Source organism: Delphinapterus leucas, unplaced genomic scaffold, assembly GCF_059928025.1.
Source record: "Delphinapterus leucas isolate spDelLeu-1000000601 "Yukka" unplaced genomic scaffold, BTC_Dleu_Yukka2 spDelLeu_asBTCV2_sq40, whole genome shotgun sequence".
NCBI classification, from domain to species: Eukaryota; Metazoa; Chordata; class Mammalia; order Artiodactyla; family Monodontidae; genus Delphinapterus; species Delphinapterus leucas.
Window position 1 is genome coordinate 5,430,939 of NW_028322249.1, and position 13,864 is coordinate 5,444,802.

The following is a 13,864-nucleotide window of genomic DNA, read 5'->3' on the forward strand; positions in this document are numbered from 1 at the left end:
ACATATGCAATGTACACACCTAGGTACGTCTATATCATACATATATACACACATAGAAAGATATTTAGGTGTGTATATATACAGTATACATACATACACATATAATATATGCAATACATACACGTACATACATATAGACACGCATATACACCTACATAGAAAAGCATGTAGAATAAAAATATATATGTACTGCATATATAAATTCCTTGTATTCGTTCCTCCTTTACGCAAAGTGGACCAATTTCAGTGTTAATCTCTTCTGAAAAATACCTTCCTGGCCACATCTGGAATAATGTTTGTGGTTGCCGGGGCCCCACGCAGTGCGCACATGAGATTAACCATCCCCGTGGCGATGATGACACTTTATTTTCTCCCTTGACCATTGTCACTACTATTCCAATTAAAATGGCAGTGCTATGAGGGCAGGGCATTTCCTTTTTGGCCAGTACTGAGCGTCCGCGGTCTGGTGCCTAGCATAGGCTAAATACACGGCAATTTTGTGAACAGAAGCCGGGATTCCAGCTGTCATATTTAATAGGAATTATAGTCTTATTATTGGGGGGGAGGGGTTGTGTCACGGTACGTCGAGGTCGGGAGTCGAACTCGCCACCACTGGCCCTGAGAGGTTTTGCCGGGTCCCCGCTTCGGGCCGGTGGGTGTGGCCAGGGGCAGCCGATGACGTGCGTATGTGCGTGCGTACGTGCGTGCGTGCGTGGGAGCGTGCGTGCGTGAGAGCGTGCGAGTCCACGGGGCGGGCCGCGCGCGCCGGGAGTGTTTCAGCCCGGCCCCCGGCTCATTGTGGCCGCCTCACGCCGGCCCGAGTTCGCAGCAGCGCTGGAGGCCCCGGGCCTGTGAGCACAAAGAGGGAGCCGGGGGCCGGACGGGAGCGCTGTGGCGGCAGCTGAGGCCCAGGCCAGGCCCCCCTCAGCCTCCCGCCTGCCCGTCTGCCCCGCCCCCGCCGGCGGCGCCGCGCCCCTCCCCCAACCGCCAGACTAGCGCGGTGCGGGGCCCGCGCGCGAAGACATGGGGGAGAAGCTGGAGCTGAGGCTGGAGTCGCTCTTGGGGACCGAGCCCGCCGTCTACCCGTGGCCGCTGCCGGTCTACGTAAGTGCCACCCGTCCCCTCCTCCCGGACCCCCGCTCCTGTTCCCCCACGGCGCGCGCTGAGCCCACCGAGAAACGGAGCGACTCGAGTCGCCAGACCCTCTTTGGAGCCCCCCTTCCCGCCCCGCCGTGGTTCTCCGCGGCAGTTTCCAGCCCCCGCGCGCAGGGTGGGCAGAGGGGAGCCGGCGCCGGCCGGGGGCGCCGACTCGGCCGCGGGGACCCCGCGCTTCCGAGGGGCGCCTGAGCCGGTCTGCGGTTGGCTCTGCAGGGCTGGGGACCCCGGTCCCCCCGGGCCTGGACTGCCGGCGGGCTTGCCCTTCTGTACTTTAGGATCTGACACGTAGGGTTTCTTTTTCCTGGTAGCTTATTCTTAGCTCTGTCAACGTACTTAGTTTTTAAAATTTGTTTTTATTTTTCAGGGCACCCTTTCCTCCCTCTCTCCAGTTTTTTTGTGTTTCTCTTTTGTTTTGTTTTAGTGAGGCATTTTGTCCCTCTGATCTTGAGTGGGTGGGCTGGCAGGACACTTGGAGAGGAGGCGTTCTGTCCGCTGATCTTGAGTGGCCTTTGGAAAATGACGGGCCAGACGGAAATTAAATTTAATTGATATATAATATTGTATCCGTCCAAGGTGTACAATGTGATGATTAATATATATAGTGTGTGTGTGAAATGATTACCACAATAAGTTTAGTTAACCTTAATTCACATAATTACAAATGTTATCTTTGTGATGAGAACTTTCAAGATCTACTCTCTTAGCAACTTTCAAACATAAAATACGGTATTGTTAACTGTAGTGACCGAGCTGTACATTACGTCACCATTACTCACTTGTCTTATAACTAGAAGTTTTTACCTTTTGATCATCTTCCCTCATTTTCGTCACCTCCAACCCCCAGCTCTGGCAACCGTCATTCCATTCTTTCTATCATGAGTTCAGTATTTTAGATTTCACATATGAGATCATAAAGTATTTATCTTTCTCTGTCTGACATTTCATTTAGCATAATGCCCCCCAAACCCACCCATGTGGTCACAAATAGCCAGATTTCCTTCTTTATCATGGCTGACTAATAGTAGGTTGTATGCACCCCCATTTTCTTCATCCATTCATCCACAAGAAAACACTGAGGTTGTTTCCATGTCTTGGCTACTGTATTGGGTTGGCCAGAAAGTTCATACAGTTAATGAATACACTGTTCAGTCAAACTTGGTGAAAATGAGTCTTTTATTTTTACTTAAAATAAATCTTTGACAAAGCCAGCTAGGCATCCCTTTGAGTAACGACTTATATCACATTGAAATATTTTAAACATATGAACAGTAATAGCTGAAATGACAAATGTTACTAATATGGACACAATTTATCAAGGAGAATATGTTAGAATATGTTAAAATGCAGATGGACAGTGAAAGAACAACTATAACTTTTAACTAAATATTGTCTTGATATTTAGACCATTGGTTAAAATCATGATAACAGGTTTCATCCGTTTCAAGAAAGCAGAATATTTGCAGATCACTTAACATTTACTAGGTATGTTCTCAGCCTGGAAGGATATATTTCACTTACATGTGTCATTTAATTTAACCACATCCCTCTGTAATAGATAGTGGTATCCCTATTTGCAGATAGGAGACAGGCTCAGAAAGATTAAGAATGTTACCTAATTCTAGTAAGTAGCCAAACCTAAACTGATCTAATTCCAGGGCAAAGCTCTTTCTGGCACATCAGTGTGGGTCTTTATCTCTTTGAGAATTGTTGAACATTAAAAGCCTTCTTCCAGGTAAATGCATAAAGAAACAACATGAGCAATGATATAACAATACAAGTCTCACTAAATAATTGGTGTGTTTGGCCTTGCTTTTGCTGATAGATCTTTTGCAAAATTGCTTTTCTCTGAGATATTTAAAGTGGACTTTAACTATTTTCTTGGAAGACTTTCCTAAATTATACCTATCAGAAAGCTGCTTTGCTTTAAGGCCGAAGAAAAATGAAAGCTTACTTAACTACACTTAGGTGCCAGGGTCATACTATGAGCTCTACACCTGCCAGGATTCACGCTAAGATAGATAGGGTGGCTCAGCAAACTGTCCATAGTCCTGTGATTTCTTTCTGATATTCTGAAGTAGAAATAATTTCATAACTGTTCACAAAAGAGAGAAACACTGTTTCTTGGTCCTCAATATCATACTGCTGTAGGCTAATTCTTTCTCTCTTCTGTTGCCCCTTAGTATAGAGAGTGTGTTTTGGGGACCCTCCTTCACGATCTTCTCCATTCCAAGAGCATCTTACATAAATCCAGGACTTCTCAAGCAGCCAGTTTTGCCAGATGGTCTTAGGGTTGGTTGTACCCATATATGTATAATCTGAACTTCTCAAGTAAGGTCCTTAGAGAGCATAATGGCTAAGAGAATTGGTGCTGATACCAGACCTGAGTCCAAATACTGCCTATGCCCCTAACTAGCTGTGTAACCTTGGAGAAGTAACTTAAGCCCCTTAAAGGGATTAGATTTCTCACCTGGAAAATGGTATAATAAATGCATCTACCTCATATGGTTAGTGTGTAAATTAATGTAACTTGAGATGGTGCGTGTTAAGCATTAGCACAGTGCCTGTCTCTTGTTAGTAATACCTGCTTATCTTATTAATTATTCTCTTTATATTCCCAGTTCCAGCTGGGTGCCTAACATATAATAGTTGTTCAGCAAATAGTTACTGGATTGAACCAGCTCTGAAATTGAAGCATTGGGTCAACAGCAAAGTAGTCACCCCACCATCATTTCTCCCAGAGAAAGGGAGAATAGATGGAAGCCAGCCATCATACTTTCTTTTCTTATTCTAAACTTCCCATCCAGCCCCAGCAATAAAATAATCTTCCTGGACCCTAACAATTTCAAGGATTCTTCAAATCACACTATTTGAAAATAGCTGGGTTGCCCTAATCTAATATGTCCCAGGACCCCAAGGTCACCAAGCTTCTATTAATGAAGTCTAGTTAAGATAAATGATAACAGTTAGTCAACCAACTGCTTATGAGCTCATTGGGCTTTTTAAAATTTACTATCTGCGCTTCATAGAGACACAGGTATTTTGCTTTTGTAGGACATTCAACAGTCAAAGTAGTCTTTTAAAAAGCACAAATCAGACGCTATTATTGCACTGCTTCTAACCTCTAAAGGCTATCTATTGTAAAGAGATGAAATTTTCAACTACTTAGCCAGGCTCACAGGGACCATGTGCTCTGGTCACTTACTACATCTTTCCCTGACCTTCATGGGGCTCGAGGCACAGTTGTCCTTTTCAGTCCCTCAGATGCAACAAGCTCTACTTCTTGCTCTCCCAGCTTTAGATTGGCTAATCCATCTACCCAGACCAATTTCCCTCTTATCGTTAAGGTCTCGGTTCAAACGCCACCACTACTATCTTGACCAAAGAGACCTGCCTCCTCAGTGCCTCTCCATCCCTTTGTCCAGTCGTATTTCTGTCACTGTACAACATATATTTACATGTTTACTCTGTCTTCCTCCACCACTGGACATTTGCTTAAGAGCAGGGACTTTGTAATTTTTTGCTTCCAAGGCTTGCAGCGGACACTGGCACGTAGGTGTGTAGGAAATGTGTGTCTAATAAAGAATAAATATGTGAATGAAAAAAAAACTGTGAAACACTAACACAAGATTATTCTTCTTTCAAAAGAATAATGAAAAATAATTTCATTCAATAAGAGTCATTCTTAGTTACTGATCCATGACTTAGTAGATCCCATTCAATTTAAAATGTCCCCTTTTTTTCTGATACTTTCACAAGTCATTAATTAAGTGTTGCTCACTTTTAAGGCCAATCTGTGAGACATTATTTAACTTGTCTCCTCTAAAGTTCCAGCATGAACTCAGGCGGGGCTTCACCAAGTACTGATCATGTGACCTTGGCCTCTCATTGCCTCCGTTTTCTCATTTGTAACATGGGTATAATAATCGGCTTATTTCATACGCCTATGAGGAGGAAAACTTCATGTGTGTGTGTGTGTGTGTGTGTGTGTGTGTGTGTCTATATATATGTATTTAAACCGTGTCTTAGAATAGTGTCTGGCACATGATAAGCATTATAGAAGTATTGACTGCTGCTACTAGTACTGTTATTATGAGAACTAACTGTTGAGAATAATCCTTCATATAGTGGTTTATTCCACTGAAGATAAAGGAAACTCATAGAATGTTAGAAATCAGATTAAACACGGAAAGCCAGTAAAATATACCAGGACAGAAGATGATGAGAGTGTGAAAGGATAGAGGAAAAAAAATGGTTTTTGTTTTTCTTTTTCTTTTTTAAAAAAGGAAAGAGCCTAGAAATAGGACAAAAACTATTCATTGGCTATACTGACATGGAGATCGCTGGTGACCTTCATAAGTAAAATTTCAGGACAGTGGGCAGAGAGATTACGGTGAGGGAAGTCAGATGGATGTAAATTATAGAGTAGATGGGACGTGAGGAAATGGAAACAATATATGATGATAACAATTTTGAAAAGTTCAGACATGAATTGGCTAAAGAAGATATGCAGGGATTAGAGGAGGAGGGAGGCTTTCGTGTTACACGTATAGTTTTTAACATTTTAAGTTGGCGTTACTAGTCTAGAATGAGGTTGAATTTTGGCAAGAATCATTCATAAGGAGTAGATGGGTTGTAGAAAATGCAGTGCTGTGAAGTACTTGAGAAGATGAGAGAAAATGAAATGCTATCTGTAGTGCACGTGGCCTTTGAACTTGAACTCCTGTAGTGCAAGGGAATACAAAGATCAATGCAAATGCTAATGAATTAACGGATTTGGCAGTGGACTATTTACTGACTTCTGTGTTCCTAATGAGTTAGGAAGCGCCTCACCAGCTCAGAGTGAAGGAAGTAGAGAGGATGGAGGAAAATTTGAGGAGGGTAGGGAAAGCTTCTAAGAAAATAGTCCTTAAGGAGAATTAGAAAGAACTTACTGTAAGTCAGAGCAATATTTCCAGTCTTGAAAATCCATTTGAAGTTGGTGTTTATTAATTTATTGGAATACCAATTCTCCCTGCCACATGATGTTTCTCCAGCTACCTGGATATAAGTTACACAGAGGCAGAAAAGAATGAGAGATAACAATCGAGGGAAAATACAATTAGTATTTTTTTTTTACCTTTTTCCACTTCCCCGCTCCAACTCTGGGGAGCCTTCATGGACATGGCTGCCCTCGCAGCCTGCAGCAGCACGCTGTTATCAAAGAATTCAAAGAAATGGAACATAGGTTTCCAACTTAATAATTCAGCAAAATCAAAAATTGTATATAATGTTTTCTGTTGGCAAAGATTTTTGCAATATAATTTGGTTCCATCTTTTGACAAGTAATTTGGCAATGTCTAGCAAGATAAAAATGTTAATAGCTTTTTACACATTAATTCTAATTCTGGAAGCTTATGCCGATAAATAATTTATAATCCAGAAAATTATTATATAAAGATGCTCATTGTCATGTCATTTGTAATAACAAAACATTGGAAACACCTTTAATTGTTAAGAATAGGAAAACAGTTTAGGAAATTATATCCACTTAGTAGAAAGTGACACAGTTACTATATTATAATTACAAGATGATGGAGCAAAATAAAATAATGCTTAATAAAGAAAGAATGAAGAAAGCTGACCTAAAATTGTGTCTTCCTTATGACAGTAATTATGTAAACATATCAATATTTATTAAAGCTTAAAACCAAGATAAAGTTTTAAAAGCTCTGTACCAGTAATGGGGATTTTATGTTCGTTTCAAAATATTTTTTGACACAACTCTTAGAATTTTGTTTTGTCTACTCCTTTTCTTAAGAATTTCTGATTATTACCTCACTTTTCATTTCATAGTTTCAAATAAAGCCAGCAATTTTATCATCAGAGAAGATTAGACTTATTGGACAGTCCATAATTCCAAGTTATTTGGTATAAAAAGACCATATACACTTGTAGGTGCTTTCAAAATAAAATTTCGAGAAGTTTTTTCTTTTTGCTTAGTCTTTCCTAGTATGGAGATGAAGCAAACTACCTAAAATTGCTAGCCATTCTTTTTTCATTTTTCTCATTTTATTGATTTATCTTGCCCTTCACAGAAATGATAAGAAATGAGTCTGCAGTTGCATCTGCCAATTTCTTAAATCCTCTATTATCCACATTATGAAATCATACTAGTATGAATGCTTCCAGTATTTTCAGAACTCTTTAGTTAGTATACTTTAGCATTCTGTATGAAGTATCTTATGTAAGTGTAAAATTTAGACTCAACTTCTGGAAGCTTTTGATTTCTTAGTTCAAAAGTGAGAGATCCTTAGTTCAGCCATATGATTAACAATTACTTGTATAGTAAGAAGCTCCTAAATTATTGTTTTATGGGTACCTGGCAGTTTTCTTGCCATTTCTCAGAAGTTCTCTATTAAACACATTCTCTCTCTTTCTCTCTCTCTATCTCTCTGTCTCTCTCTGTCTCTCTCTCTCTCTCTCTGTCTCTCTCTCTCTCTCTCTGTCTCTCTCTCTCTCTCTCACACACACACACACACACACACACATTGTGATTAAAAGCACAGATTTTGGCATTATGAAATCTAAGGTTCAATTTCCAGTTGTGTAGTTTCTGGGCCACTTCACTTTAGGCAAGTAACCTAATGTCTCTGAACCTTGTTATTTTCATCTGTAAAATAGAAATTGCAATTATATCAGACAATCCTCAAAACATCCGTAATGATTTTAGAGTTTCAGAGTCAGGTAAAAGCAGGCACTCAGTAAATGGCTAGTGCTTTTATTACTTTATTATTATTTAGGTCTTGGTTTTCCTTGAGTGTGTGAGTCCCCATAATGAAATGTAATTTCCAGTAGATTGAGTAACACCTGTTTTCACCAAAAATTTTAACTGAGTTCATTACTTTCTGTGCAACCCAGATTAGTTTTCTGCCTCCTTTTCTGTGCCGTATGTAGGTGTTCAGTAGATTTATTTAATAAATGTATGAATGCATGAACGCGTAGATGAATTTTTAAATGCTTCTTTTTGAGAAGGTAGAACAAATGTGACACAGTAGAACAGATAAGAAAATAATCCATGGAAAAAATGGCAAAGTCATGTATGTGTCCAGGGCCAGCCTAAGAAGAATTACTTTTTTTTTTTTTTTTAGGAAAAATGTGTTGAATAGCTTATTTTAATTATTCTTAAAAGTTAAGTACAGGGACTTCCCTGGCGGTCCAGTGGTTAAGACTTCGCCTTCCAATGCAGGGGGGTGTGGGTTCAATCCCTAGTCGGGGAGCTATGGTCCCACATGCCTCGCAGCCAAAAAACCAGAACATAAAACAGAAGCAGTATTGTAACAAATTCAATGAAGACTTTAACAAATGGTCCACATCCAAAAAAAAAGTTAAGTACAAAACTTTGCTGATGATTTACATATTTAGGACCAATAAAATAATGTGAGATTAGCTGTACTAAAACAGAATGTTGAGCTACATTCACATTAAGTGACATTATATAGTCTGAGTTTATGGAAAACTTCTGAGATGGTGAGTGACCTTTGAGCAGAAAAAGACAGAAGGAGAACTGGCCTTTTCTACATTCTATTGTGCCTCTAAGTAAAATGCTTGGTAATCTAGCTACAAAGCTCTATGTCATTGGCCTTAGGCACGTACTGTGATCTACCTTGTGAAGATCAGATTTTGCCATGGAGAGGATTTGTAAAAGTATCACACATTCCAGTACCGTTGGCAACCACAGCTACCAAAAACTCCAATTTAAATTGATGAGCCTAATATCAGATGATAGTATCATTTCCTTGTGGGTGTTCTGGGAAAAGGTGGGTAGGAAATGTATAAAAGTGAATACTTTATTGACTGAAATAACACTTCATCATTTTGAAAACATAAAATACATTAAAGTTGTTATAGCATCATACATGAATATTTCACTGTATTTTAGACCTTGCCTACAAGCAATGTTTTCTGCCCTTTGAAAGAGAACCATGCTTGTGGTATGCATTAATCATAGAAAAGATTAAACACTGAAAAGAAATTCAGCCTTTAAAGACAATTTGCTTTGATTGATTCAGTGGGTTCTCCTAAAAAGTTAATACCCAGAATTATTGCTTGTTAAATTGGAGTTACAAATTCTTTCAGAGTTACTTAGTATTTTCTTTAATATCAGTATCAAGGAAGGCAAAGCAAATTTACATATTTATTAGGAAATACAGGCACATAATCATAAAACAAGAAAACACAACGTTTTTATAGACTTTATTTTTTAGAAGTGTTTTAATTTTCCAGAAAAATTGAGAAGATAGTATAAAGTGTTTCCATATACACTATACCCATTTCCCTCTGTGACGATCAACTTATATTAGTATGTTACATTGTTACAATCAGTGAACAAATATTGATACATTATTGTTTACTATAGTCCATACATTAGTCCAGTTCCTTAGTTTTTACCTAATGTCCTTTTTCTATTCCAGGATTTCATCCAAAACATCACATTACATTTAGTTGCCATGTTTCCTTAGGCTCCTCTTGGGTTTGATAGCTTCTCAGATTTTCCTTGCATGACCTTGGCAATTTTGAGTAGTTAGGCTTGTGTAGGATGCCCGCTACTAGAATTTGTTTGATGCATGTTTCATGATAATATTGGGATTATGTGTTTGGGGGAGGAAGACCACAAGAGTAGAAGGGTTATTTTGTCAGATCACATCAAGTGTACAAAGTATCAATATGCATTATGAATGCTGAGGTCGACCTTGATCACCAGGCTGAGGTAGTGTTTTTCAGGTTTCTCCATTGTAAAATTACTGTTTTCCCTTCTCCATATTGTACTTTTTGGAAGGAAGTCAATATGCTCAGCCCACAACTAAGGAATAGAGAGTTATGCTTAAGATGGAGTACTACATAAACTATTTGGAATTCTTTTGCACTGGAGATTTATCTATTCTCCCGCATTTATTTATGTATCCAATTATTTATTTATATCAGAAGAACTCACGGATTTTTATTTTATACTTTGGGTCATAATCTAATTCTACGTTAGTTACTTTGTTCCTCAAATTGCTCTAGTCCTGACCCTTGTGAACTCTTTTCAGTTCAGTGGCTCGTGCGCCACTCTGAGGTATCCCCATCCTATATATTTTTTTGGAACTTCCTTACTTTCTGACACTATAAGATGGCCTTGTATATAAATCTTGTATATTTACTGCCCCAGTCCTAGAATCAGCTATTTCTTCAAGGATAACTAGGTCTTTTTAGTGGAGAACAGCATTAGACAGCAGGATCTGGGTGTGGGGTGTGCTAATTGCTGCCCGGATGTCATTGCTTCTAGATCTTCTCAGCTGACAGAGCAAAGAGATAACATGTGTGTACATTCCCCACGTATATGGACATATCTATAAGTATCTCTCTACATAACCATGTGTGTTAAGGTAATATGAAGCAATATTAAGCTAAGCATGAATGTATATTGATGTTTCCAACTTTAATCTGTTACCACATAGATCATCTTAGCCTCATCTCTTGCTTATCTTTAAATTTCAACTGCGGCAAAACACTTGACTTTTAGAAGTATGAAAATCAAATTGTAGCTACTTTGGGAAGCCACATCATCTAGCAGAAGAATTCTTAAAGGGCAAGGTGTATATCATCAAATTTTAATTTACAGTCAGCAGTACTTTGTAACATCCATAGGCCTCCAGACCTCTGCTTCCAAGAAGATGAAGTAGCCCATTTCTCCCAGGTTCTTCCACTTAAAACTAAAACCCTGAACATAACAACAGACAAACATAGGAAGACACTGAAAGGTGGAAATGAGAAGGCAGACTTAACTAGGGACTTTGGGACTTGAGGAATAACATGGTGATGAGTCCCCTGTGTTTCCTGTTGCTTCCCATACATCCTGGAGAGGGTATTACAGGAACCCCCAATCAATAACCACCAACAGAACAACAGACAAAAAAGCTTCAAAAAAGAAAACACAAAACCCCCGTTCCCCCTAGCCAAGGTATGAGGAAAGGGGTTGTCAAAGACAGAAAACCATTTGGGCAATAATATACACACTACTCGAGCCAAGTGCCAGTGGAATATTGCACCCATCCCCTATGTCCTGTGGTTTCAGTTGGGCCAAGCTACGATTTGATCTTCCACACCACCCCACTCCTGCCCTCCAGAAGAGGCAGTGCTCTGATTCGCCACCAGGGCTGTTTCAGTGTGGTGCAGTGGTGAGCTGAGCCTCCACCCCTTTGCATTAGCAAAGAGACTTTCAAAGGTGGTGCCTGACAGGCTAGTTAACACTGGGCTGCCCTCACACAGTCGTGGGGTCCAATGGTGGGACCTAGCCTCCGTCTCTCCCTGACATCGATAAGAATAGGATGTTACAGGTTGGAGGGAGTAGGCACCCCACTAACCCCCAACACATGGTGTCAGTGAGACCCAATGGGGTGCTGAATCCCCATAACCGTCCTGAGGCAGTAAGACAGAATGAGATGGCACAAGCAGGGCTAGTTGGCAGTTCTCTTCCTCTTACCCTGGTGTCAGTGGGGCCAGCAGGTAGCTGACCCTCTACCCACACCCGGCATCAACAAGAAGGAATGAAGTGGGAGGAAGGACAGCAAACACAGCAAACACTTCACCTCTCCCCTCCCCTGGTGTCAAGAAATCTACTGGGGAGATGAACTTCCACTCCTACTAAAAGGCAACAGAATGATATTAATGTTCCCACTTTTGGGGGGAAGGTGTCAGAAGGGCCAGTAGGATAGCTGAACTTCTACTTGATCTGTCTGCAGTGAGAGAATGTAAGTGCCCACTTTTGCTGGGGTTTTGACAGTAGGGCCCAGTGGAAATCTGTACGTAACCCCCCAGTCCTCATACTCCACCTCCAATAGGATGACTTCCTTCTAAAAAGTAATAATAAAATTAAATGGGATACAGAGTCATATAATAACTCACAATGTTTAGAATCCAATTGAAAAATACTCATGGCACCAAGAACCAGGAAATCACAGAATAAATGAGAAAAGACAATAGACCTACACCAGCACTGAGATAAAACATCTATTGAAATTATCAGACAGGGGTTTTAAATAAGCTGTCACATAAATGCTTCAATTAGCAATTATGTGTTCCTTGACGGAAATGGGAAAAATAGAAAATGTGAACAAAGAACTAGAAGTTATAAGAATAAAAACAAATGAGAACAGTAGAACTGAAAAATACAACAATCCAAAAACTTTGCTCAAGAGTAGAGTGGAGATTACAAAGCACAGAATCATGAACTTAGAAGAGATCAATACAATGTACCACATGTACAGAGAAAAATAGGCTGAGGGGTAGAGATGGGAGAAAGAACAGGATCTCAAGAACCTGTAAACAGTAACGAAAGCACTAACATTCATATCATCAAGGTTCCAGAATGAAAACAGAGAGCACGTAGGACTGACAAAGTATTCAGAGAAATAATGACTAAAACGTTCCCAATTTTTTAGAAGACATAAGCACACATCCAAGGATCTGAGCAAATCCAAAGAGGAAAAACACAAAGGTATCCTTGTCAAGACGCGTCATAATTAAACTTCTGAAAAGTAGAGACAAAACAAATCTCGAAAGTGGACAGGCAGAAACGATGCATCACTTATTGAGAAACCAATTCCAATGACAGCATATTTCTTGTCTAAAATTATGGAGTCAGAAGCATTGACATAACATTTTTCAAGTAGTAAAAGAACTCTCAGCCACAAATTCACACTTTTTATATCCACTTTCTTGTTTGACTTATATTAATGGACTACCAACTCATCTTTCTATATCCGGGCCTGCCATCAGACTTCTCCAAAAATCTAGTCACAGTATTTCCAGAGTGATCTTTCTGAAAAAGAAACAGATTTTTCTTATAAAAGTACCTGATTGTGTTATGAAACTTTTCTCTCTTCTAAGTTACCAGGTAAAATCCTTCAGTGGATTCCCATCTTTCTTGGAGTAAAATCTCACATCCAAACTCTCTTTGTCCTTTTGGGCTGCTGTAAGATTATACTGCAGGTTGGGTGGCTCATAAACACCAGGAATTTTTTTTCTCACGGCTCCGGAGGCTGCGAGTTCAAGAATAGGGTGCCAGTATGGTCAGATGAGGGCCCTCTTCTGAATCACAGACTTCTCATTGTATCCTCACATGGCAGAAGAGCTTAGGGAGCTCTGTGGGGTCTCTTTTATAAGAGCACTAATACCATAATCATTTCCCAAAGGCCCCACCTACTAATACTATCAGCTACGGAAATTAAGATTTCAACGTATGAATTTGGAGGGGAACACAAAGACTAGACCATAGCACTTACTATACATACATGGACTATGCATGATCTGGCTTCTACCCCCCTCTCCATTGTCTTCTTTTTCTACACGCCAGTGAGCATTTCTCTTTTTTTTTTTTTTCTTTTTTTTTGCGGTACGCGGGCCTCTCACTGTTGTGGCCTCTCCCGTTGCGGAGCACAGGCTCCGGACGCGCAGGCTCAGTGTCCATGGCTCACGGGGCCTAGCCGCTCCGCGGCATGTGGGATCTTCCCGGACCGGGACACGAACCCGTGTCCCCTGCATCGGCAGGTGGCCTCTCAACCACTGCGCCACGAGGGAAGCCCTAGTGAGCATTTCTTATACTGATTATGAATGGAACTCCTTTCTGGACTGATCCTTAACCATTCATTTTCTGGCAACTGTGAATTTATCTTCTCTTTTCCTCAAA